At 44.8% G+C, this 22282-nt stretch overlaps 1 protein-coding gene and 2 long non-coding RNA genes across 6 annotated transcripts in view; 2 read left to right on the top strand and 1 right to left on the bottom strand.

The window, feature by feature from the left end:
- LOC125787431 (uncharacterized) overlaps positions 1-19334 on the top strand; it is a 28281-nt gene extending 8947 nt beyond the window's left edge. The window contains exon 2 of the long non-coding RNA XR_007429322.1: positions 18270-19334. This is a non-coding gene — a long non-coding RNA (uncharacterized LOC125787431). The remainder of the gene's footprint in view (positions 1-18269) is intronic.
- timeless (timeless circadian clock) overlaps positions 1-22282 on the bottom strand; it is a 79536-nt gene that overhangs the window by 34439 nt on the left and 22815 nt on the right. The gene's annotated exons all lie outside the window — the stretch shown is intronic.
- On the top strand, positions 2705-3740 carry LOC125787432 (uncharacterized). Its single transcript, XR_007429323.1, has 2 exons — positions 2705-3390; positions 3618-3740. It is a non-coding gene; the product is annotated as an uncharacterized LOC125787432 (long non-coding RNA).

Raw genomic sequence — 22282 nt, 5'->3', positions numbered from 1 at the left:
CTAAGGTGTTGCTAGGTGGTTGCTAGGCAGTTGCTATCATTTCTAAAGTGGTTGCTAAGTGGTTGCTAGGCAGTTGCTAACATTTTCCTAGTGGTTGTTAAGGTGTTGCTAAGTGGTTGCTAGGCAGTTGCTATTGTTTCTAAAGTGGTGGCTAAGTGGTTGCTAGGCAGTTGCTAACGTTTTCCATGTGGTTGCTAAGTGGTTGCTAGGCAGTTGCTATAATTTCTAAAGTGGTTGCTAAGTGGTTGCTAGGCAGTTGCTAACGTTTTCCTAGTGGTTGCTATGGTATTGTTAAGTGGTTGCTAGGCAGTTGCTATCATTTCTAAAGTGGTTCCTAAGTGGTTGCTATGCAGTTGCTAACGTTTTAATAGTGGTTGCTAAGGTGTTGCTAGGCAGTTGCTATTATTTCTAAAGTGGTTGCTAGGCAGTTGCTATCGTTTTCCTAGTGGTTGTTAAGGTGTTGCTAAGTGGTTGCTAGGCAGTTGCTATCATTTCTAAAGTGCTTGCTAGGCAGTTGCTAACGTTTTCCCAATGGTTGTTAAGGTGTTGCTAAGTGGTTGCTAGGCAGTTGCTTTCGTTTCTAAAGTGGTTGCTAAGTGGTTGCTAGGCAGTTGCTAACGTTTTCCAGGTGGTTGCAAAGTGGTTGCTAGGCAGTTGCTAACATTTTCCAGGTGGTTGCTAGGCAGTTGCTAAGTGGTTGCTAGGCAGTTGCTAACGTTTTCCAAGTGGTTGCTAGGCAGTTGCTAAGTGGTTGCTAGGCAGTTGCTAACATTTTCCAGGTGGTTGCTAAGTGGTTGCTAGGTAGTTGCTAACATATTCCAGGTGGTTGCTAGGCAGCTGCTAAGTGGTTGCTAGGCAGTTGCTTACGTTTTCCAGGTGGTTGCTAAGTGGTTGCTAGGCAGTTGCTAACGTTTTCCAGGTGGTTGCTAGGCAGTTGCTAAGTGGTTGCTAGGCAGTTGCTAACGTTTTCCAAGTGGTTGCTAGGCAGTTGCTAAGTGGTTGCTAGGCAGTTGCTAACGTTTTCCAGGTGGTTGCTAAGTGGTTGCTAGGCAGTTGCTAACGTTTTCCAGGTGGTTGCTAGGCAGTTGCTAAGTTGTTGCTAGGCAGTTGCTAACGTTTTCCAGGTGGTTGCTAAGTGGTTGCTAGGCAGTTGCTAACGTATTCCAGGTGGTTGCTAGGCAGTTGCTAAGTGGTTGCTAGGCAGTTGCTAACGTTTTCCAGGTGGTTGCTCAGTGGTTGCTAGGCAGTTGCTAACGTTTTCCAGGTGGTTGCTAAATGGTTGCTAGGCAGTTGCTAACGTATTCCAGGTGGTTGCTAGGCAGTTGCTAAGTGGTTGCTAGGCAGTTGCTAACGTTTTCCAAGTGGTTGCTAGGCAGTTGCTAAGTGGTTGCTAGGCAGTTGCTAACGTTTTCCAGGTGGTTGCTAAGGTGTTGCTAAGTGGTTGCTAGGCAGTTGCTAACGTTTTCCATGTGGTTGCTAAGTGGTTGCTAGGCAGTTGCTATCATTTCTAAAGTGGTTGCTAAGTGGTTGCTAGGCAGTTGCTAACGTTTTCCAAGTGGTTGCTAGGCAGTTGCTAAGTGGTTGCTAGGCAGTTGCTAACATTTTCCAGGTGGTTGCTAAGTGGTTGGTAGGTAGTTGCTAACATATTCCAGGTGGTTGCTAGGCAGCTGCTAAGTGGTTGCTAGGCAGTTGCTAACGTTTTCCAGGTGGTTGCTAAGTGGTTGTTAGGCAGTTGCTAACGTTTTCCAGGTGGTTGCTAGGCAGTTGCTAAGTGGTTGCTAGGCAGTAGCTAACGTTTTCCAAGTGGTTGCTAGGCAGTTGCTAAGTGGTTGCTAGGCAGTTGCTAACGTTTTCCAGGTGGTTGCTAAGTGGTTGCTAGGCAGTTGCTAACGTTTTCCAGGTGGTTGCTAAGGTGGTTGCTAAGCAGTTAATAGGTGGTTGCTAAGCCTTGGCTGGGGTGCCGGGGTGTCCAAACTTTTGACTGATAGCTGCTCCATACAGCAGCTCCTCCATACACTCACAGTACTAGAGGAGCAGGGGAGAGAAGGGGTTCCGTGCGCAGAGCTGCTCGTGTGCGAGATGGAACTCTGGGCCCCCCATTCATTTCTATGGGAAAACTTCGTACGACAATTGTACGAAAACCGTACGTCGCATCATTTCGTAAAGCATATTTTCGGAAAGAACGCGGTAAGTTTTATAGACCAGCTGAATTACGTCTTCGTATCTCAAAAATTGTGACGTTCACGGCCGTTCAAAATTCTTCCCCATTCATTCCTATGGGAAAAAAAAGCGTACGTTTACGAAGTTTTTACGAAAACCGTACGATATATCGCTTCAAAAAGCACAAGCAACCTAATTGGGCATAGGTCCGACGATCCTGTAAAGTTTCGAGTTTCTACGTTAAAAGCCCTAGGAGGAGATAGTGATTAAATTTTGCGAAGAGAATAATAATAATAATAATAAAATGGAATAAGAAGATTACGAAGAACAATAAGTTGGCTTTTCCAAGCCAACTTAATAATAAGAAGATTACGAAGAACAAGAAGTTGGCTTTTCCAAGCCAACTTAATAATAATAAGAAGATTACGAAGAACAAGAAGTTGGCTTTTCCAAGCCAACTTAATAATAATAATAATAATAAGAATAAGACTTAAGAAGAACAATACTGTGATTGCATTACTGCAATCACACTAATAATAATAATAATAATAACTAGAAAAGGTAAAGTTCGTGAACGAACTTTAAGTTGGCTTGGAAAAGAACGCTAATAACGTTAAAAAGTTAAAATGGTTGCTAAGCTTTTTCCGTCTGAAGAGTGTGAAGAGTCATTGATATGCTGTTAACTTTTGGCTAAACGCTAAATGCTAAAAACGCTGAAATCTAAAAACATTTGGTTAAACGCTGAAATCTAAAAACATTTGGTTAAATGCTGAAATCTAAAAACGTTTGATTAAACGCTGAAATCTAAAAACGTTTGGTTAAACGCTGAAATCTAAAAACATTTAGTTAAACGCTGAAATCTAAAAACGTTTGATTAAACAATGAAATCTAAAAACGCTTGTTTAAATGCTGAAATCGTAAAACTTTTGGTTAAACTTTTGATTGCTAATGTGTTGCTAGGCAGTTGCTATCATTTCTGAAAAGGTTGCTAAGCTGTTGCTAGGCAGTTGCTAATGTTGTCCAGGTGGTTGTTAAGCTATTGCTAACTGGTTGCTAGGCAATTGCTAACATATACCAGGTAGTTGCTAAGGTGTTGCTAGGTGGTTGCTAGGGTGTTGCTAGGTTGTTACTAAGGTGTTGCTATGGTATCTGGGGTGGTTGCTAAGATGTTGCTACGTGGTTGCTAGGGTGTTGCTATGGTATCCGGGGTGGTTGCTAAGGTGTTTCTAGGTAGTTGCTAGGTGGTTGCTAAGGTGTTGCTATGGTATCCGGGGTGGTTGCTAAGATGTTGCTAGGTGGTTGCTAAGGTGTTTCTATGGTATCTGGGGTGGTTGCTAAGGTGTTTCTAGGTGGTTGCTAAGGTGTTGCTATGGTATCCGGGGTGGTTGCTAAGATGTTGCTAGGTGGCTGCTAAGGTGTTGCTATGGTATCTGGGGTGGTTGCTAAGGTGTTTCTAGGTGGTTGCTAGGTGGTTGCTAAGGTGTTGCTATGGTATCCGGGGTGGTTGCTAAGATGTTGCTAGGTGGTTGCTAAGGTGTTGCTATGCGGTTGCTAAGGTGTTGCTATGGTATCTGGGGTGGTTGCTACGGTGTTGCTAGGTGGTTGCTAAGGTGTTGCTAGGTGGTTGCTAAGGTGTTGCTAGGTGGTTGCTAGGCAGTTGCTATCATTTCTAAAGTGGTTGCTAAGAGGTTGCTAGGCAGTTGCTAACGTTTTCCTAATGGTTGCTAAGGTGTTGGTAAGTGGTTGCTAGGCAGTTGCTATCATTTCTAAAGTGGTTGCTAAGTGGTTGCTAGGCAGTTGCTAACGTTTTCCAGGTGGTTGCTAAGGTGTTGCTAAGTGGTTGCTAGGCAGTTGCTAACGTTTTCCAGGTGGTTGCTAAGGTGTTGCTAAGTGGTTGCTAGGCAGTTGCTATCGTTTCTAAAGTGGTTGCTAGGCAGTTGCTAACGTTTTCCATGTGGTTGCTAAGTGGTTGCTAGGCAGTTGCTAACGTTTTCCAGGTGGTTGCTAAGTGGTTGCTAGGCAGTTGCTAACGTATTCCAGGTGGTTGCTAGGCAGTTGCTAAGTGGTTGCTAGGCAGTTGCTAAGTGGTTGCTAGGCAGTTGCTAACGTTTTCCAGGTGGTTGCTAAGTGGTTGCTAGGCAGTTGCTAACATTTTCCAGGTGGTTGCTAAGTGGTTGCTAGGTAGTTGCTAACATATTCCAGGTGGTTGCTAGGCAGCTGCTAAGTGGTTGCTAGGCAGTTGCTAATGTTTTCCAGGTGGTTGCTAAGTGGTTGCTAGGCAGTTGCTAACGTTTTCCAGGTGGTTGCTAGGCAGTTGCTAAGTGGTTGCTAGGCAGTTGCTAACGTTTTCCAAGTGGTTGCTAGGCAGTTGCTAAGTGGTTGCTAGGCAGTTGCTAACGTTTTCCAGGTGGTTGCTAAGTGGTTGCTAGGCAGTTGCTAACGTTTTCCAGGTGGTTGCTAGGCAGTTGCTAAGTGGTTGCTAGGCAGTTGCTAACGTTTTCCAGGTGGTTGCTCAGTGGTTGCTAGGCAGTTGCTAACGTTTTCCAGGTGGTTGCTAAGTGGTTGCTAGGCAGTTGCTAACGTATTCCAGGTGGTTGCTAGGCAGTTGCTAAGTGGTTGCTAGGCAGTTGCTAAGTGGTTGCTAGGCAGTTGCTAACGTTTTCCAGGTGGTTGCTAAGTGGTTGCTAGGCAGTTGCTAACGTTTTCCAGGTGGTTGCTAGGCAGTTGCTAAGTGGTTGCTAGGCAGTTGCTAACGTTTTCCAAGTGGTTGCTAGGCAGTTGCTAAGTGGTTGCTAGGCAGTTGCTAACGTTTTCCAGGTGGTTGCTAAGGTGTTGCTAAGTGGTTGCTAGGCAGTTGCTAATGTTTTCCAGGTGGTTGCTAGGCAGTTGCTTTCATTTCTAAAGTGGTTGCTAAGTGGTTGCTAGGCAGTTGCTTTCATTTCTAAAGTGGTTGCTAAGCTGTAGCTAGGCAGTTTCTAACATTTTCCTGGTGGTTGCTAAGGTGTTGCTAACTGGTTGCTAAGCAGTTGCTATAATTTCTAAAGTGGTTGCTAAGTGGTTGCTAGGCAGTTGCTAACGTTTTCCAGGTGGTTGCTAAGGTGGTTGCTAAGCAGTTAATAGGTGGTTGCTAAGCCCTGGCTGGGGTGCCGGGGTGTCCAAACTTTTGACTGATAGCTGCTCCATACAGCAGCTCCTCCATACACTCACAGTACTGGAGGAGCAGGGGAGAGAAGGGGTTCCGTGCGCAGAGCTGCTCGTGTGTGAGATGGAACTCTGGGCCCCCCATTCATTCCTATGGGAAAAATTCGTACGACAATTGTACGAAAACCATACGTCGCATCATTTCGTAAAGCATATTTTCGGAAAGAACGCGGTAAGTTTTATAGACCAGCTGAATTACGTCTTCGTATCTCAAAAATTGTGACGTTCACGGCCGTTCAAAATTCTCCCCCATTCATTCCTATGGGAAAAAAAAGCGTACGTTTACGAAGTTTTTACGAAAACCGTACGATATATCGCTTCAAAAAGCACAAGCAACCTAATCGGGTATAGGTCCGACGATCCTGTAAAGTTTCGAGTTTCTACGTTAAAAGCCCTAGGAGGAGATAGTGATTAAATTTTGCGAAGAGAATAATAATAATAAAATGGAATAAGAAGATTACGAAGAACAATAAGTTGGCTTTTCCAAGCCAACTTAATAAAATGGAATAAGAAGATTACGAAGAACAATAAGTTGGCTTTTCCAAGCCAACTTAATAATAATAATAACTAGAAAAGGAAAGTTCGATAACGAACTTTAAGTTGGCTTGGAAAAGTACGTTAAATAGTTAAATAACGTTGAATAGTTAAAATGGTTGCTAAGATATTTCTGTCTAAAGCGTGTGAAGAGTGGTTGCTATGCTGTTGACTTTCGGCTAAATGTTGAAGTCCAAAAAGTTTTGGCTAACATGGTGAAAAGCTTATAATTATCTTATAAAGTAAAGTGTTGCTAAGTGGTTGCTAGGTAGTTGCTAGGCAGTTGCTAATGTAGTCCACATCGTTGCTTAGTGCTTGCTAATTGGTTGCTAGGCAGTTGCGAACATATTCCAGGTGGTTGCTAAGCTGTTGCTAACTTGTTGCTAGGCAATTCCTAACGTATTCCAAATGGTTTTTAAGTGGTTATTAGGCAGTTTCTAATATTTTCCAGGTGGTTGCTAACTGGTTGCTATGGTATCTGGGGTGGTTGCTAAGGTGTTGCTAGGTGGTTGCTAAGGTGTTGCTATGGTATCTGGGGTGGTTGCTAAGGTGTTGCTAGGTGGTTGCTAGAGGGTTGCTAGGTGGTTGCTAAGGTGTTGCTATGGGATCCGGGGTGGTTGCTAAGGTGTTGCTATGGTATCCGGGTTGGTTGCTAAGGTGTTGCTAGGTGGTTGCTAAGGTGTTGCTATGGTATCCAGGGTGGTTGCTAAGGTGTTGCTAGGTGGTTGCTAGGGTGTTGCTAGGCAGTTGCTATGGTATCCAGGGTGGTTGCTAAGGTGTTGCTATGGTATCCGGGGTGGTTGCTAAGGTGTTGCTAGGTGGTTGCTAAGGTGTTGCTATGGTATCCTGGGTGGTTGCTAAGGTGTTGCTAGGTGGTTGCTATGGTGTTGCTATGGTATCCAGGGTGGTTGCTAAGGTGTTGCTAGGTGGTTGCTAAGGTGTTGCTATGGTATCCTGGGTGGTTACTAAGGTGTTGCTAGGTGGTTGCGAACATATTCCAGGTGGTTGCTAAGCTGTTGCTAACTTGTTGCTAGGCAATTCCTAACGTATTCCAAATGGTTTTTAAGTGGTTATTAGGCAGTTTCTAATATTTTCCAGGTGGTTGCTAACTGGTTGCTATGGTATCTGGGGTGGTTGCTAAGGTGTTGCTAGGTGGTTGCTAAGGTGTTGCTATGGTATCTGGGGTGGTTGCTAGGTGTTGCTAGGTGGTTGCTAGAGGGTTGCTAGGTGGTTGCTAAGGTGTTGCTATGGGATCCGGGGTGGTTGCTAAGGTGTTGCTATGGTATCCGGGTTGGTTGCTAAGGTGTTGCTAGGTGGTTGCTAAGGTGTTGCTATGGTATCCAGGGTGGTTGCTAAGGTGTTGCTAGGTGGTTGCTAGGGTGTTGCTAGGCAGTTGCTATGGTATCCAGGGTGGTTGCTAAGGTGTTGCTAGGTGGTTGCTAAGGTGTTGCTATGGTATCCGGGGTGGTTGCTAAGGTGTTGCTAGGTGGTTGCTAAGGTGTTGCTATGGTATCCTGGGTGGTTGCTAAGGTGTTGCTAGGTGGTTGCTATGGTGTTGCTATGGTATCCAGGGTGGTTGCTAAGGTGTTGCTAGGTGGTTGCTAAGGTGTTGCTATGGTATCCTGGGTGGTTACTAAGGTGTTGCTAGGTGGTTGCTAGGCAGTAGCTAAGGTGTTGCTATGGTATCCTGGGTGGTTGCTAAGGAGTTTCTAGGTGGTTGCTAAGGTGTTGCTAGGTGGTTGCTAAGGTGTTGCAATGGTATCCGGGGTGGTTGCTACGGTGTTTCTAAGTGGTTGCTAAGGTGTTGCTAGGTGGTTGCTAAGGTGTTGCTATGGTATCCAGGGTGGTTGCTAAGGTGTTGCTAGGTGGTTGCTAAGGTGTTGCTATGGTATCCAGGGTGGTTGCTAAGGTGTTGCTAGGTGGTTGCTAGGTGGTTGCTAGGGTGTTGCTAGGTGGTTGCTAAGGTGTTGCTATGGTATCCAGGGTGGTTGCAAAGGTGTTGCTAGGTGGTTGCTAGGTGGTTGCTAGGGTGTTGCTAGGTGGTTGCTAAGGTGTTGCTAGGTGGTTGCTAAGGTGTTGCTATGGTATCCAGGGTGGTTGCTAAGGTGTTGCTAGGTGGTTGCTAAGGTGTTGCTAGGTGGTTGCTAAGGTGTTGCTATGGTATCCGGGGTGGTTGCTAAGGTGTTGCTAGGTGGTTGCAAGGTGGTTGCTAAGGTGTTGCTAGGTGGTTGCTAGGGTGTTGCTAGGTGGTTGCTAAGGTTTTGCTAGGTGGTTGCTAAGGTGTTGCTATGGTATCCAGGGTGGTTGCTAAGGTGTTGCTAGGTGGTTGCTAAGGTGTTGCTATGGTATCCGGGGTGGTTGCTAAGGTGTTGCTAGGTGGTTGCTAGACGGTTGCTAGGCGGTTGCTAAGGTGTTGCTATGGTGTCTGTGGTGGTTGCTAAGGTGTTGCTAGGTGGTTGCTAAGATGTTGCTATGGTATCTGGGGTGGTTGCTAAGGTGTTGCTAGGTGTATCTGACTGGTCGCTAGGCAGTTGCTACCATTTCTAAAGTGGTTGCTAAGCAGTTGCTAACGTTTTCCAGGTGGTTGCTAAGGTGTTGCTATCTGGTTGCTAGGCAGTTGCTAACGTATTACACATGGTTGCTAAGTGGTTGCTAGGCAGTTGCTAATGTTTTCCAGGTGGTTGCTAAGGTGTATCTAACTGGTTGCTAGGCAGTAGTAGATAAAAAGAAAGAGTGTTAAATGTAGAAGTACAGAAAAAGGGAGAGCCTGAAATAGAGAAGTAGAGAGAAAATCAGCGTGAGAAGTAGAGAAAGAACACCCGAGAATGTGAGAAAAAGAGTGACAAGTAGAGAGAAATATTGAGCGAGAGAAAGAGAATTAGGGAAAAAGAGAGATCGAGAAATAAAGAAGTAGAGAAAGAAAGAGGATGTAGTAGAGAGATAGATAGAAAGAGAAAGCAAGACAGAAAAGTAGAGTGAAAGAGAAGTAGAGAGAAGAGCGAGAAATAAAGAGTAAGAGAGAAATAGAGAAATAGAAAAGTAGAAAGAAAGAGACATAGAAAAGTAGAGAGAGTGAGAAATAGAGAAGTAGAGAGAGAGTGAGAAAGAGAGAGTGAGAAATAGAGAAGAAGAGAGCAAAAGAGAGTGAGAAATAGAGAAGCAGAGAGAGAGTGAGAAATAGAGAAGTAGAGAGAGAGTGAGAAAGAGAGAGTGAGAAATAGAGAAGTAGAGAGAGTGAGAAATAGAGACGTAGAGAGAGAGTGAAAAAGAGAGTGAGAAATATAGAAGTAGAGAGAGTGAGAAATATAGAAGTAGAGAGAGAGAGTGAGAAATAGAGACGTAGAGAGAGAGTGAGAAAGAGAGAGTGAGATAGAGAAGTAGAGAGAGAGTGAGAAATAGAGTGAGAAATAGACGTAGAGAGAGAGTGAGAAAGAGAGTGAGAAATAGAGACGTAGAGAGAGAGTGAGAAATAGAGACGTAGAGAGAGAGTGAGAAAGAGAGTGAGAAATAGAGGAGTAGAGAGCAAAAGAGAGTGAGAAATAGAGAAGTAGAGAGCAAAAGAGAGAGTGAGAAGTAGAGAAGTAGAGAGCAAAAGAAAGAGTGAGAAATATAGAAATAGAGAGAGAGTGGGAAAGAGAGTGAGAAATAGAGAAGCAGAGAGAGAGTGAGAAATAGAGAAGTAGAGAGAGAGTGAGAAAGAGAGTGAGAAATAGAGAAGTAGAGAGAGAGTGAGAAATAGAGACGTAGAGAGAGAGTGAAAAAGAGAGTGAGAAATATAGAAGTAGAGAGAGTGAGAAATATAGAAGTAGAGAGAGAGAGTGAGAAATAGAGACGTAGAGAGAGAGTGAGAAAGAGAGAGTGAGATAGAGAAGTAGAGAGAGAGTGAGAAATAGAGTGAGAAATAGACGTAGAGAGAGAGTGAGAAAGAGAGTGAGAAATAGAGACGTAGAGAGAGAGTGAGAAATAGAGACGTAGAGAGAGAGTGAGAAAGAGAGTGAGAAATAGAGGAGTAGAGAGCAAAAGAGAGTGAGAAATAGAGAAGTAGAGAGCAAAAGAGAGAGTGAGAAGTAGAGAAGTAGAGAGCAAAAGAAAGAGTGAGAAATATAGAAATAGAGAGAGAGTGGGAAAGAGAGTGAGAATTAGAGAAGTAGAGAGCGAAAGAGAGAGTGAGAAAGAGAGAGTGTCTGGGGTGCCGGGGTGTCCAAACTTTTGACTGATAGCTGCTCCATACAGCAGCTCCTCCATACACTCACAGTACTGGAGGAGCAGGGGAGAGAAGGGGTTCCGTGCGCAGAGCTGCTCGTGTGCGAGATGGAACTCTGGGCCCCCCATTCATTTCTATGGGAAAACTTCGTACGAAAATTGTACGAAAACCGTACGTCGTATCACTTCGCAACCTCCTATTAATTTTAAGATCTCGGTAAGATCTATAAGCTCGCCAAATTTGGTCTTCGTATCTCAAAAATTGTGGCGGTTACGGACGTTTAAAATTTCGCCCCATTCATTCCTATGGGGGAAAAATGCGTACGTTTACGAAGTTTTTACGAAAACCGTACGATAAATCGCTCCAAAAAGCACAAGCACGCTAAGTTGGCATAGGTCCTACGATCCGTGAAAGTTTCGTGATTCTACGTTGAAAGCTCTAGGAGGAGTAGCGTACAGAAAAAAAGGCGTAAGAATAATAATAATAATAACTAGAAAAGGTAAAGTTCGTGAACGAACTTTAAGTTGGCTTGGAAAAGAACGCTAATAACGTTAAAAAGTTTAAATGGTTGCTAAGCTTTTTCCGTCTGAAGAGTGTGAAGAGTCATTGATTTGCTGTTAACGCTAAATGCTAAAAACGCTGAAATCTAAAAACATTTAGTTAAACGCTGAAATCTAAAAATGTTTGATTAAACGCTGAAATCTAAAAATGTTTGATTAAACGCTGAAATCTAAAAACGTTTGGTTAAACGCTGAAATCTAAAAACATTTGGTTAAACGCTGAAATCTAAAAATGTTTGATTAAACGCTGAAATCTAAAAACGTTTGGTTAAACGCTGAAATCTAAAAACATTTGGTTAAACGCTGAAATCTAAAAACGTTTGGTTAAACGCTGAAATCTAAAAACATTTGGTTAAACGCTGAAATCTAAAAACGTTTGATTAAACGCTGAAATCTAAAAACGTTTGGTTAAACGCTGAAATCTAAAAACGCTTGTTTAAATGCTGAAATCGTAAAACTTTTGGCTAAACTTTTGATTGCTAATGTGTTGCTAGGCGGTTGCTATTATTTCTGAAAAGGTTGCTAAGCTGTTGCTAGGCAATTGCTAATGTTTTCCAGGTGGTTGCTAAGCTGTTGCTAACTGGTTGCTAGGCAATTGCTAACATATAACAGGTGGTTGCTAGGCAGTTGCTAAGTGGTTGCTAGGCAGTTGCTAACGTTTTCCAAGTGGTTGCTAGGCAGTTGCTTAGTGGTTGCTAGGCAGTTGCTAACGTTTTCCAGGTGGTTGCTAAGTGGTTGCTAGGCAGTTGCTAACATATTCCAGGTGGTTGCTAGGCAGTTGCTAAGTGGTTGCTAGGCAGTTGCTAACGTTTTCCAGGTGGTTGCTAAGTGGTTGCTAGGCAGTTGCTAACGTTTTCCAAGTGGTTGCTAGGCAGTTGCTTAGTGGTTGCTAGGCAGTTGCTAACGTTTTCCAGGTGGTTGCTAAGTGGTTGCTAGGCAGTTGCTAACGTTTTCCAGGTGGTTGCTAGGCAGTTGCTAAGTTGTTGCTAGGCAGTTGCTAACGTTTTCCAGGTGGTTGCTAAGTGGTTGCTAGGCAGTTGCTAACATATTCCTAAGTGGTTGCTAGGCAGTTGCTAACGTTTTCCAGGTGGTTGCTAAGTGGTTGCTAGGCAGTTGCTAACATTTTCCAGGTGGTTGCTAGGCAGTTGCTAAGTTGTTGCTAGGCAGTTGCTAACGTTTTCCAGGTGGTTGCTAGGCAGTTGCTAAGTGGTTGCTAGGCAGTTGCTAACGTTTTCCAAGTGGTTGCTAGGCAGTTGCTAAGTGGTTGCTAGGCAGTTGCTAACGTTTTCCAGGTGGTTGCTAAGTGGTTGCTAGGCAGTTGCTAACGTTTTCCAGGTGGTTGCTAGGCAGTTGCTAAGTGGTTGCTAGGCAGTTGCTAACGTTTTCCAAGTGGTTGCTAGGCAGTTGCTAAGTGGTTGCTAGGCAGTTGCTAACGTTTTCCAGGTGGTTGCTAAGTGGTTGCTAGGCAGTTGCTAACATTTTCCAGGTGGTTGCTAGGCAGTTGCTAAGTTGTTGCTAGGCAGTTGCTAACGTTTTCCAGTTGGTTGCTAAGTGGTTGCTAGGCAGTTGCTAACGTATTCCAGGTGGTTGCTAGGCAGTTGCTAAGTGGTTGCTAGGCAGTTGCTAACGTTTTCCAGGTGGTTGCTCAGTGGTTGCTAGGCAGTTGCTAACATTTTCCAGGTGGTTGCTAAGTGGTTGCTAGGCAGTTGCTAACGTATTCCAGGTGGTTGCTAGGCAGTTGCTAAGTGGTTGCTAGGCAGTTGCTAACGTTTTCCAGGTGGTTGCTAAGGTGTTGCTAAGTGGTTGCTAGGCAGTTGCTAACGTTTTCCAGGTGGTTGCTAAGGTGGTTGCTAAGCAGTTATTAGGTGGTTGCTAAGCCCTGGCTGGGGTGCCGGGGTGTCCAAACTTTTGACTGATAGCTGCTCCATACAGCAGCTCCTCCATACATTCACAGGACTGGAGGAGCAGGGGAGAGAAGGGGTTCCGTGCGCAGAGCTGCTCGTGTGTGAGATGGAACTCTGGGCCCCCCATTCATTTCTATGGGAAAACTTCGTACGACATTTGTACGAAAACCGTACGACGTATCGTCGAAACGTTAAAATTTTCGGAAAGAACGCGGTAGTTTCTATAGACCGTCCGATTTTTGTCTTTGTATGTCAAAAATTGTTACCTACACAAACGTTCAAAGTTGTCCCCCATTCATTTCCTATGGGAAAAAAAAGCGTACGTTTACGAAGTTTTTACGAAAACCGTACGATGTATCGCTTAAAAAAGCACAAGCAACCTAATCGGGTATAGGTCCTACGATACTGCAAAATTTCGTGATTCTACGTCAAAAGCCCTAGGAGGAGATGCGTATAGAAATTTGAGCGCGGAATAATAATAATAATAATAATAATAATAATAACTAGAAAAGGAAAGTTCGATAACGAACTTTAAGTTGGCTTGGAAAAGTACGTTAAATAGTTAAATAACGTTGAATAGTTAAAATGGTTGCTAAGATATTTCTGTCTAAAGCGTGTGAAGAGTGGTTGCTATGCTGTTGACTTTCGGCTAAATGTTGAAGTCCAAAAAGTTTTGGCTAACATGGTGAAAAGCTTATAATTATCTTATAAAGTAAAGTGTTGCTAAGTGGTTGCTAGGTAGTTGCTAGGCAGTTGCTAATGTAGTCCACATCGTTGCTTAGTGCTTGCTAATTGGTTGCTAGGCAGTTGCGAACATATTCCAGGTGGTTGCTAAGCTGTTGCTAACTTGTTGCTAGGCAATTCCTAACGTATTCCAAATGGTTTTTAAGTGGTTATTAGGCAGTTTCTAATATTTTCCAGGTGGTTGCTAACTGGTTGCTATGGTATCTGGGGTGGTTGCTAAGGTGTTGCTAGGTGGTTGCTAAAGTGTTGCTATGGTATCTGGGGTGGTTGCTAAGGTGTTGCTAGGTGGTTGCTAGAGGGTTGCTAGGTGGTTGCTAAGGTGTTGCTATGGGATCCGGGGTGGTTGCTAAGGTGTTGCTATGGTATCCGGGTTGGTTGCTAAGGTGTTGCTAGGTGGTTGCTAAGGTGTTGCTATGGTATCCAGGGTGGTTGCTAAGGTGTTGCTAGGTGGTTGCTAGGGTGTTGCTAGGCGGTTGCTATGGTATCCAGGGTGGTGGCTAAGGTGTTGCTAGGTGGTTGCTAAGGTGTTGCTAGGTGGTTGCTATGGTGTTGCTATGGTATCCGGGGTGGTTGCTAAGGTGTTGCTAGGTGGTTGCTAAGGTGTTGCTATGGTATCCAGGGTGGTTGCTAAGGTGTTGCTAGGTGGTTGCTAGGTGGTTGCTAGGGTGTTGCTAGGGTGTTGCTAGGTGGTTGCTAAGGTGTTGATTTGGTATCCAGGGTGGTTGCTAAGGTATTGCTAGGTGGTTGCTAAGGTGTTGCTAGGTGGTTGCTAAGGTGTTGCTATGGTATCCGGGGTGGTTGCTAAGGTGTTGCTAGGTGGTTGCAAGGTGGTTGCTAAGGTGTTGCTAGGTGGTTGCTAGGGTGTTGCTAGGTGGTTGCTAAGGTTTTGCTAGGTGGTTGCTAAGGTGTTGCTATGGTATCCAGGGTGGTTGCTAAGGTGTTGCTAGGTGGTTGCTAAGGTGTTGCTATGGTATCCGGGGTGGTTGCTAAGGTGTTGCTAGGTGGTTGCTAAGGTGTTGCTAGGCGGTTGCTAAGGTGTTGCTATGGTGTCTTGGGTGGTTGCTAAGGTGTTGCTAGGTGGTTGCTAAGATGTTGCTATGGTATCTGGGGTGGTTGCTAAGGTGTTGCTAGGTGTATCTAACTGGTCGCTAGGCAGTTGCTACCATTTCTAAAGTGGTTGCTAAGCAGTTGCTAGGCAGTTGCTAACGTTTTCCAGGTGGTTGCTAAGGTGTTGCTATCTGGTTGCTAGGCAGTTGCTAATGTATTACACATGGTTGCTAAGTGGTTGCTAGGCAGTTGCTAATGTTTTCCAGGTGGTTGCTAAGGTGTATCTAACTGGTTGCTAGGCAGTAGTAGATAAAAAGAAAGAGTGTTAAATGTAGAAGTACAGAAAAAGGGAGAGCCTGAAATAGAGAAGTAGAGAGAAAATCAGCGTGAGAAGTAGATAAAGAACACCCGAGAATGTGAAAAAAAGAGTGACAAGTAGAGAGAAATAATGAGCGAGAGAAAGAGAATTAGGGAAAAAGAGAGATCGAGAAATAAAGAAGTAGAGAAAGAAAGAGGATGTAGTAGAGAGATAGATAGAAAGAGAAAGCAAGACAGAAAAGTAGAGTGAAAGAGAAGTAGAGAGAAGAGCGAGAAATAAAGAGAGAGTAAGAGAGAAATAGAGAAATAGAAAAGTAGAAAGAAAGAGACATAGAAAAGTAGAGAGAGTGAGAAATAGAGACGTAGAGAGAGAGTGAGAAAGAGAGAGTGAGAAATAGAGAAGTAGAGAGAGTGAGAAAGAGAGAGTGAGAAATAGAGAAGAAGAGAGCAAAAGAGAGTGAGAAATAGAGAAGCAGAGAGAGAGAGTGAGAAATAGAGAAGTAGAGAGAGAGTGAGAAAGAGAGAGTGAGAAATAGAGTGAGAAATAGAGACGTAGAGAGAGAGTGAGAAAGAGAGTGAGAAATAGAGACGTAGAGAGAGAGTGAGAAATAGAGTGAGAAATAGAGACGTAGAGAGAGAGTGAGAAAGAGAGTGAGAAATAGAGGAGTAGACAGCAAAAGAGAGTGAGAAATAGAGAAGTAGAGAGCAAAAGAGAGAGTGAGAAGTAGAGAAGTAGAGAGCAAAAGAAAGAGTGAGAAATATAGAAATAGAGAGAGAGTGGGAAAGAGAGTGAGAATTAGAGAAGTAGAGAGCGAAAGAGAGAGTGAGAAAGAGAGAGTGGTTGCTAAGCAGTTAATAGGTGGTTGCAAAGCCCTGGCTGGGGTGCCAGGGTGTCCAAACTTTTGACTGATATCTGCTCCATACAGCAGCTCCTCCATACACTCACAGTACTGGAGGAGCAGGGGAGAGAAGGGGTTCCGTGCGCAGAGCTGCTCGTGTGTGAGATGGAACTCTGGGCCCCCCATTCATTTCTATGGGAAAACTTCGTACGAAAATTGTACGAAAACCGTACGTCGTATCACTTCGCAACCTGCTATTAATTTTAAGATCTCGGTAAGATCTATAAGCTCGCCAAATTTGGTCTTCGTATCTCAAAAATTGTGGCGGTTACGGACGTTTAAAATTTCGCCCCATTCATTCCTATGGGGAAAAAATGCGTACGTTTACGAAGTTTTTACGAAAACCGTACGATAAATCGCTCCAAAAAGCACAAGCACGCTAAGTTGGCATAGGTCCTACGATCCGTGAAAGTTTCGTGATTCTACGTTGAAAGCTCTAGGAGGAGTAGCGTACAGAAAAAAAGGCGTAAGAATAATAATAATAACTAGAAAAGGAAAGTTCGATAACGAACTTTAAGTTGGCTTGGAAAAGTACGTTAATAACGTTGAAAAAGTTAAAATGGTTGCTAAGATATTTCTGTCTAAAGCGTGTGAAGAGTGGTTGCTTTGCTGTTGACTTTCAGCTAAATGTTAAAGTCTAAAAAGTTTTGGCTAACATGGTGAAAAGCTAATAATTGTCTTATAAAGTAATATAAACACTTTACTTTATATATACCTATATAAAGTAAAGTGTTGCTAAGTGGTTGCTAGGTAGTTACTAGGCAGTTGCTAATGTATTCCACATCGTTGCTTAGTGTTTGCTAATTGGTTGCTAAGCAGATTCTTACATATTCCAGGTGGTTGCTAAGCTGTTGCTAACTGGTTGCTAGGCAATTGCTAATGTATTCCACATGGTTGTTAAGTGGTTGCTAGGCAGTTTCTAATATTTTCCAGGTGGTTGCTAAGTGGTTGCTAACTGGTTGCTATGCAGTTGCTAACATATTCCACATGGTTTCCAAGTGGTTGCTAAGGTGTTGATACGGTATCCGGGTTGGTTGCTAAGGTGTTGCTAGGTGGTTGCTAAGGTGTTGCTATGGTATCCAGGGTGGTTGGTAAGGTGTTGCTAGGTGGTTGCTAGGTGGTTGCTAAGGTGTTGCTATGGTATCCGGGGTGTTGCCAAGGTGTTGCTAGGTGGTTGCTAGGGTGTTGCTAGGCGGTTGCTAGGCGGTTGCTATGGTATCCGGGGTGGTTGCTAAGGTGTTGCTAGGTGGTTGCTAGGTGGTTGCTAAGGTGTTGCTATGCGGTTGCTAAGGTGTTGCTATGGTATCTGGGGTGGTTGCTAAGGTGTTGCTAGGTGGTTGCTAGGGTGTTGCTATGGTATCTGGGGTGGTTGCTAAGGTGTTGCTATGGTATCCGGGGTGGTTGCTAAGGTGTTGCTAGGTGGTTGCTAAGGTGTTGTTATGGTATCCTGGGTGGTTGCTAAGGTGTTGTTAGGTGGTTGCTAGGCAGTTGCTAAGGTGTTGTTATGGTATCCGGGGTGGTTGCTAAGATGTTGCTAGGTGGTTGCTAAGGTGTTGCTATGGTATCCGGGGTGGTTGCTAAGGTGTTGGTAGGTGGTTGCTAAGGTGTTGCTAGGTGGTTGCTAAGGTGTTGCTATGGTATCTGGGGTGGTTGCTAAGGTGTTGCTAGGCGGTTGCTAAGGTGTTGCTAGGTGGTTGCTAAGGTGTTGCTAGGTGGTTGCTAAGGTGTTGCTAGGTGGTTGCTAAGGTGTTGCTATGGTATCTGTGGTGGTTGCTAAGGTGTTGCTATGGTATCCGGGTGGTTGCTAAGGTGTTGCTAGGCGGTTGCTAAGGTGTTGCTATGGTATCCAGGGTGGTTGCTAAGGTGTTGCTAGGCGGTTGCTAAGGTATTGCTATGGTATCCGGGGTGGTTGCTAAGGTGCTGCTAGGTGGTTGCAAGGTGGTTGCTAAGGTGTTGCTAGGCGGTTGCTAAGGTGTTGCTATGGTGTCTGGGGTGGTTCCTAAGGTGTTGCTAGGTGGTTGCTAAGGTGTTGCTATGGTATCTGGGGTGGTTGCTAAGGTGTTGCTAGGTGGTTGCTAAGGTGTTGCTAGATGGTTGCTAAGGTGTTGCTATGGTATCCAGGGTGGTTGCCAAGGTGTTGCTAGGTGGTTGCTAGGGTGTTGCTAGGCGGTTGCTAAGCGGTTGCTATGGTATCCGGGGTGGTTGCTAAGGTGTTACTAGGTGGTTGCTAAGGTGTTGCTAGGCGGTTGCTATGGTATCTGGGTTGGTTGCTAAGGTGTTGCTAGGTGGTTGCTAAGGTGTTGCTAGGTGGTTGCTAGGTGGTTGCTAAGGTGTTGCTAGATGGTTGCTAAGGTGTTGCTATGGTATCCGGGGTGGTTGCTAAGGTGTTGCTAGGTGGTTGCTAGGCGGTCGCTAAGGTGTTGCTATGGTATCCGAGGTGGTTGCTAAATGGTTACTAGGCAGTTGCTAACGTATTCCACATGGTTGCTAGGTGGTTGCTAAGGTGTTGCTAGTTGGTTGCTAGGTGGTTGCTAAGGTGTTGCTATGGTATCCAGGGTGGTTGCTAAGGTGTTGCTAGGTGGTTGCTAAGGTGTTGCTAGGTGGTTGCTAAGGTGTTGCTATGGTATCCGGGGTGGTTGCTAAGGTGTTGCTAGGTGGTTGCTAAGGTGTTGCTAGGTGGTTGCTAGGGTGTTGCTAGGTGTTGCTAAGGTTTTGCTAGGTGGTTGCTAAGGTGTTGCTATGGTATCCAGGGTGGTTGCTAAGGTGTTGCTAGGTGGTTCCTAAGGTGTTGCTATGGTATCCGGGGTGGTTGCTAAGGTGTTGCTAGGTGGTTGCTAGGCGGTTGCTAGGCGGTTGCTAAGGTGTTGCTATGGTGTCTGTGGTGGTTGCTAAGGTGTTGCTAGGTGGTTGCTAAGATGTTGCTATGGTATCTGGGGTGGTTGCTAAGGTGTTGCTAGGTGTATCTGACTGGTCGCTAGGCAGTTGCTACCATTTCTAAAGTGGTTGCTAAGCAGTTGCTAACGTTTTCCAGGTGGTTGCTAAGGTGTTGCTATCTGGTTGCTAGGCAGTTGCTAACGTATTACACATGGTTGCTAAGTGGTTGCTAGGCAGTTGCTAATGTTTTCCAGGTGGTTGCTAAGGTGTATCTAACTGGTTGCTAGGCAGTAGTAGATAAAAAGAAAGAGTGTTAAATGTAGAAGTACAGAAAAAGGGAGAGCCTGAAATAGAGAAGTAGAGAGAAAATCAGCGTGAGAAGTAGAGAAAGAACACCCGAGAATGTGAGAAAAAGAGTGACAAGTAGAGAGAAATATTGAGCGAGAGAAAGAGAATTAGGGAAAAAGAGAGATCGAGAAATAAAGAAGTAGAGAAAGAAAGAGGATGTAGTAGAGAGATAGATAGAAAGAGAAAGCAAGACAGAAAAGTAGAGTGAAAGAGAAGTAGAGAGAAGAGCGAGAAATAAAGAGTAAGAGAGAAATAGAGAAATAGAAAAGTAGAAAGAAAGAGACAGAAAAGTAGAGAGAGTGAGAAATAGAGAAGTAGAGAGAGAGTGAGAAATAGAGAAGAAGAGAGCAAAAGAGAGTGAGAAATAGAGAAGCAGAGAGAGAGTGAGAAATAGAGAAGTAGAGAGAGAGTGAGAAAGAGAGAGTGAGAAATAGAGAAGTAGAGAGAGTGAGAAATAGAGACGTAGAGAGAGAGTGAGAAAGAGAGTGAGAAATAGAGAAGTAGAGAGAGAGTGAGAAATAGAGACGTAGAGAGAGAGTGAAAAAGAGAGTGAGAAATATAGAAGTAGAGAGAGTGAGAAATATAGAATTAGAGAGAGAGTGAGAAATAGAGACGTAGAGAGAGAGTGAGAAAGAGAGAGTGAGATAGAGAAGTAGAGAGAGAGTGAGAAATAGAGTGAGAAATAGACGTAGAGAGAGAGTGAGAAAGAGAGTGAGAAATAGAGACGTAGAGAGAGAGTGAGAAATAGAGTGAGAAATAGAGATGTAGAGAGAGAGAGTGAGAAAGAGAGTGAGAAATAGAGGAGTAGAGAGCAAAAGAGAGTGAGAAATAGAGAAGTAGAGAGCAAAAGAGAGAGTGAGAAGTAGAGAAGTAGAGAGCAAAAGAAAGAGTGAGAAATATAGAAATAGAGAGAGAGTGGGAAAGAGAGTGAGAATTAGAGAAGTAGAGAGCGAAAGAGAGAGTGAGAAAGAGAGAGTGGTTGCTAAGCAGTTAATAGGTGGTTGCTAAACCCTGGCTGGGGTGCCGGGGTGTCCAAACTTTTGACTGATAGCTGCTCCATACAGCAGCTCCTCCATACACTCACAGTACTGGAGGAGCAGGGGAGAGAAGGGGTTCCGTGCGCAGAGCTGCTCGTGTGCGAGATGGAACTCTGGGCCCCCCATTCATTTCTATGGGAAAACTTCGTACGAAAATTGTACGAAAACCGTACGTCGTATCGCTTCGCAACCTGCTATTAATTTAAAGATCTCGGTAAGATCTATAAGCTCGCCAAATTTGGTCTTCGTATCTCAAAAATTGTGGCGGTTACGGACGTTTAAAATTTCGCCCCATTCATTCCTATGGGGAAAAAATGCGTACGTTTACGAAGTTTTTACGAAAACCGTACGATAAATCGCTCCAAAAAGCACAAGCACGCTAAGTTGGCATAGGTCCTACGATCCGTGAAAGTTTCGTGATTCTACGTTGAAAGCTCTAGGAGGAGTAGCGTACAGAAAAAAAGGCGTAAGAATAATAATAATAACTAGATTGCAGTTCCTACAGAAACTGCGAGTGTGATTGCAGTGCTGGCTGGTATCTGCTGTGGTGTTGCTAAGGTGTTGCTAAGTGGTTGCTAAGGTGTGGCTATGGTATCCGGGGTGGTTGCTAAGGTGTTGCTAAGTGGTTGCTAGGCAGTTGCTAAGGTGTTGCTAGGCGGTTGCTAAGGTGTTGCTATGGTATCCGGGGTGGTTGCTAAGGTGTTGCTAGGTGGTTGCTAGGTGGTTGCTAAGGTGTTGCTAGGCGGTTACTAAGGTGTTGCTATGGTATCCGGGGTGGTTGCTAAGGTGTTGCTAGGTGGTTGCTAAGGTGTTGCTAGGCGGTTGCTAAGGTGTTGCTATGGTATCCGGGGTGGTTGCTAAGGTGTTGCTAGGTGGTTGCTAAGGTGTTGCTAGGCGGTTGCTAAGGTGTTGCTATGGTATCCGGGGTGGTTGCTAAGGTGTTGCTAGGTGGTTGCTAGGGTGTTGCTAGGCGGTTGCTAAGGTGTTGCTATGGTATCTGGGGTGGTTGCTAAGGTGTTGCTAGGTGTTTGCTAGGTGGTTGCTAAGGTGTTGCTAGGCGGTTGCTAAGGTGTTGCTAGGTGGTTGCTAAGGTGTTGCTATGGTATTTGGGGTGGTTGCTAAGGTGTTGCTAGGTGGTTGCTAGGTGGTTGCTAAGGTGTTGCTAGGCGGTTGCTAAGGTGTTGCTATGGTATCCGGGGTGGTTGCTAAGGTGTTGCTAGGTGGTTGCTAAGGTGTTGCTAGGCGGTTGCTAAGTTGTTGCTATGGTATCCGGGGTGGTTGCTAAGGTGTTGCTAGGTGGTTGCTAAGGTGTTGCTAGGCGGTTGCTAAGGTGTTGCTATGGTATCCGGGGTGGTTGCTAAGGTGTTGCTAGGTGGTTGCTAGGTGGTTGCTAAGGTGTTGCTAGGCGGTTGCTAAGGTGTTGCTATGGTATCCGGGGTAGTTGCTAAGGTGTTGCTAGGTGGTTGCTAGGTGGTTGCTAAGGTGTTGCTAGGCGGTTGCTAAGGTGTTGCTATGGTATCCGGGGTGGTTGCTAAGGTGTTGCTAGGTGGTTGCTAGGTGGTTGCTAAGGTGTTGCTAGGCGGTTGCTAAGGTGTTGCTATGGTATCCGGGGTGGTTGCTAAGGTGTTGCTAGGTGGTTGCTAGGTGGTTGCTAAGGTGTTGCCAGGCGGTTGCTAAGGTGTTGCTATGGTATCCGGGGTGGTTGCTAAGGTGTTGCTAGGTGGTTGCTAGGTGGTTGCTAGGGTGTTGCTAGGCGGTTGCTAAGGTGTTGCTATGGTATCCGGGATGGTTGCTAAGGTGTTGCTAGGTGGTTGCTAGGTGGTTGCTAGGGTGTTGCTAGGCGGTTGCTAAGGTGTTGCTATGGTATCTGTGGTGGTTGCTATGGTGTTTTTAGGTGGTTGCTAGGTGATTTATATGCATAAATTAGATTAAATGGTGTTTGCACGTTGCTACGCAACGTGCAAATACATCAATCAGCTATGCACGCTAGGTTGCTCTGGCCGTTCGGGGGTGTCCAAACTTTTGACCCGTGGCTCCATTACACACAGTACTGGGGGGCCGGGGTGTCCAAACTTTTGACCCGTGGCTCCATTACACACAGTACTGGGGGGCCGGGGTGTCCAAACTTTTGACCTAATGCTGTTTTATCCCATAGCTGCTCCATACACTCACAGTACTGGAGTTCTAGCTACCTGTCCTTCGATCTAGCTGCCGTCCTCCGATTGGCCCCATTCATTCCAATGGGGCCACTTCGTACGACATTCGTACGAAATCCGTACGTCGTAACTTTTCGTAACGCATATTTTCGGAAAGAGCTCAATAAGTTCTACAGGTCCTCAATTGGTTTCATCTTCGTATTTCAAAAATTGCGACGTCCACGGGCGTGCAAAGTTCTGCCCATTCATTTTCAATGGTCAAAAAAACGCGTACTTACGAAGTTTTTACGAAAAAC

Source organism: Astyanax mexicanus, chromosome 24 (assembly GCF_023375975.1).
Source record: "Astyanax mexicanus isolate ESR-SI-001 chromosome 24, AstMex3_surface, whole genome shotgun sequence".
Lineage (NCBI taxonomy): Eukaryota > Metazoa > Chordata > Actinopteri > Characiformes > Acestrorhamphidae > Astyanax > Astyanax mexicanus.
The sequence above is the reverse complement of the archived record's forward strand: the minus strand, read 5'-3'. Positions and strand labels throughout refer to the sequence as shown.